Here is a 3,916-nt window from a genome sequence, read left to right as displayed (position 1 = left end):
CCCTAAATGCATTTCAGTTCAAATAAAGTCTGATAACAAATTAAGATTAGAGAGTTGTCAAATATTGACATTATGATGATAGGACGATTGCGCATGTACAATCCAATGTAACGAGTTTTAAGTCTAACTAGCTTGAAAAGTATAGGCGGAGTATACTTCCTTTTAATACCCTCACGTGAGAAATACTTTACCGAGAGATAGTAAATTGTTTAAACCAAAATGATTGAAAATGGGGGTATACTTGGCCACCCTTCTAGGCAAAAGGAAAATTTGTTTGTTCATTCACACGTGTGGATCCTAAGTCACCAACTATTAAAACAAAATGAAAATTACTCAACAAACATTAGTTTGAGGGCCGAGGCCTACATTGTGTACTTTTATTCTTTATCATTGTGATTTTTTTTGTTGTTTCTTCCATACATTGTCCTCCTAATGGTTTTTTGCCATGCAAACATAAGGATTGCTAGTCTTATTGCTCAAACCCTAGTTGTTTTGGTAAACAATATTTCAACGAAGGATCATTTGTATAATGAAACATGGCAACTCATGCATTATTAAAGGTTGATTACTGTGTTTAATACTTCATGTAACAATCTCCAAATGGCAAAGATACACAAAGCTAGAACCTTAAGGACAATCTTGGTCAGCGGTAACCATGTGGAATATTTTTGTTCTAAACCATCTCAAACTTTCAAGGTATCACCAACTTTTCAAACTCAAAAGTAGTTGTCAAATGTGGCATGTGCAAATTAGACGGAACAAAGTTCCTTCAAATGTTTTCAAATATTGGGGTTGTACCTAAACTTTATAGTTATGGAAAGTGTGCACTTTGATTCAATATGGAATATGCTATATCATAAAACTCAACTATAAATGAAATGTTACGCCGCGAGCTTGTAAATATTGATATCAAATTAACATTAATTCACGCAAATTTGAAATCATTACATGGATATACAAATAAGAACAATTGAAATCATCAATACTAAAGGGAAGATTGATGTGTTCTAAAATTAACAAAATACACCATGATCATCTATATTTTTGACATACTATATCAAGCTTTAATTAATCAAGGTGGTTAGTAGTCCATGTTATTACTTAGAGCCTACATGTTGCACTTGATCAAGCTACCGAATTCATAATTGTATACGCACAACCTCGACCAATCATACGTTGTTGCAAGAATATGTGCGAAGCAAATATGTCACGAGAATGAGCAAGAGCCTACATGTTATACTTGATCAAGCTATCAAATTCATAATTGTATACACACAGCCTCAACCAATCATATGTTGTTGCAAGAATATGTGCGAACCAAAGATGTCACGAGAATGTGCAAGTGTGTATAAAACTGAGCAGGACCATTGGGGACTTGAGCCAGAGAGGATGGATTTGGCTCGTGTTGTCAACTTTAGGATACTCACAATTATTGCTACCTTTGTAAGGGGGCGGGGGGTGTGGTGTAGTAGATGCATATGTAGAAATGTTAATTATATTTGCATGAATGGTTATGTGCAAGGAAAATATATGGATATAGATGTATGCACTAGAATATGCACTAGAACCAGCAACGCAAGGAGGTTTATTCTTCTTACAGGAACACTACGTGGACATATGGGTATTAGTGGTCGGCCTTACGGTCTGGCAAGTGTGGGTATCTCGGTGCAAGGAGACCCTCGCAGGTAAACGAACCCCACCAGCTGAGAATTTAATGATGATCTGGTTTAATCTTATTTCTACGTTGCGAGGTGAGTTTGAAAGTCTTCAAGGGCCATCTGATGCAAGTGAAGAAGCTAGAGCTCGATTCCTTCGGAAATGGAGCGGTTTGTCGATGCTGCAGTTAATGGATGGTAAAGTGAAGTGGAATTATCAACCACCGCGGTGGCTGTTCCCTCCAAGTGTTCCTAACATCTAGATGGGTGCTGCCATGAGGAGCGAATGGAGGACATCTATGCTGAATTCTGTTTTGTATGAGGCTCACGTGGAGAATATGGGTTCGAGTAATGCCATACACATAGAATGATGTGGTGTTTTGGAGTGGTTTTATTTATTTATGTTGTTTCATCTACACATTGTTTTCCTTTGACATGCAAGATGTCTTGTAAGATATGAGTTGTAAATGATTCCTTTGTACATTCTTAACTAATGGAAGTAGATGTTTTTGGAAAAAAAAAAAAAGAATATGCATTCAAGTATGTGTATATAAATATAAATTTATATATTATATATATTTAAGTATGTTTGTTTTTATGTGGATGTGTAGAGATAGTGCGTTGTAATGTGTGTGAATTGGTTGAGTTTAATCTTTATAAAGGGATAAGGGGATATTTAGAAAATAGAGGTTTTATATGTATGTATATAATTTGTTGGTAATTTGAAGGGTATTCGGGGGGGGGGGGGGGGGGAGGCGGGGCTAATTATTGGGTAAGGACTTAATATGTTCCATAAAGTGTAAAGTGAATGCTATGCGTGGCAGGTAATCCTCATTTCCCCCTCGTAACTTTCCGCTCAGAGCTTGGATTCACGTTTAGAAACTTTTGCCACAACCTCACAATATGAATACTAGAGAGCTAAATTCCAGAATCCGTCTTTTGTCAAATTCGCATATCTTTGAGCACTGTGTTTGGATTTTTGACCAGAAAAAGCAATAGCGATCCTTGTTCGATTATGATTTACAAAAGACAATAGGATTACCAAACTAAATTTGTAGGTAATTACAATCTCATATTACATCAAAAGGGCTCATGATATTGAACATATACAAATGAGACCAATTCTCAACTCCGTTACAGAGTAGCCAAAACAACAATAGGTAACATAGGGCTATTATAATAGGAAGAATATTTCAAGAGGAGATCCTCAAGTTTCAGTTCAGCAGACCCACAAATGACTGCTTCATCATCAACACCCCCTTGATTCACAATCCTAAGCTCGAGTAAAATTTTGACAATGCTTCCGCCTAGTATCGAATTACTATACTTGAAAATGAGCTCTATTGTCTCTCCTAGAGCTCCTCTTGCAATTAAAAATACTACTCTCCTCTCTTTTAGTGTGCACCTATACTTATATTCTCAAAGTGCATGGCGCATGGTGTGAGGAATATGTCGATCATCATCCAGTTAGATTGCCTTCATTTGACCCATTAAAGTCGAGATATTACCTTCACAAGATTCAAACCCTTGACAATTTCATTTTGGGAGTAAGCTCTTGCCAATTAAGGTACATGTTTTGTTATCTTAACATTCACCTTGCACTTCTCTACTAGTCATACATTCGTCCTAAACTCCAACCTTTCATAAACCTAGAATTTTGATGCTTTTCTTCATGGCAATGTATGTCCACATATGGTCCTTTATTAAGTGGCACTTATTCGAAAACAACCCTTTATCTTAATCAATATAAAATAGGATCTAGAAGGGGTTGGTGATTTAAACACAAATTCTATGAGTTGAACCTAGGTTCAAGATCCCACAAATTAAAACCCAACAAAAAACTAATGTTCGCAACATGCATATATAGATGGACACTCAAGAGGTTGACTTTTTGGCATGATAAAAGTCCTCAATCACCAGCTGATTAAAACTTCACAATCCCTCAAGCATGATTGGTTATTCATGTATTAAAATATGCGCACAATTACAAGAATATATGATCATATGAGTCAGACCGTCATCATTAATACAACCATTAGCCACGTTGACATGCTCACATATTTGTGTGTTGTCTCTCCTTATAAGGATCACAAGGATCAAGACACTTGCGGCCCACCTTGCATAAAGAACCCGCATGTGTCCCAATGACATTTAATCACTACCGAGTGTCCCAACTCTTTTTCTCTCAATGACATTTCACCATCTAGTGTCCCATTTTATGTGAATGACATTTCAACACCTACGCGTGTTTATAAAGTCAT

This window comes from Azolla caroliniana, unplaced genomic scaffold (assembly GCF_043228905.1).
Source record: "Azolla caroliniana isolate FFs.n. ecotype wild unplaced genomic scaffold, voAzoCaro1.0.p SCAF_4, whole genome shotgun sequence".
NCBI lineage: Eukaryota > Viridiplantae > Streptophyta > Polypodiopsida > Salviniales > Salviniaceae > Azolla > Azolla caroliniana.
This window is presented reverse-complemented; position numbering follows the sequence as displayed.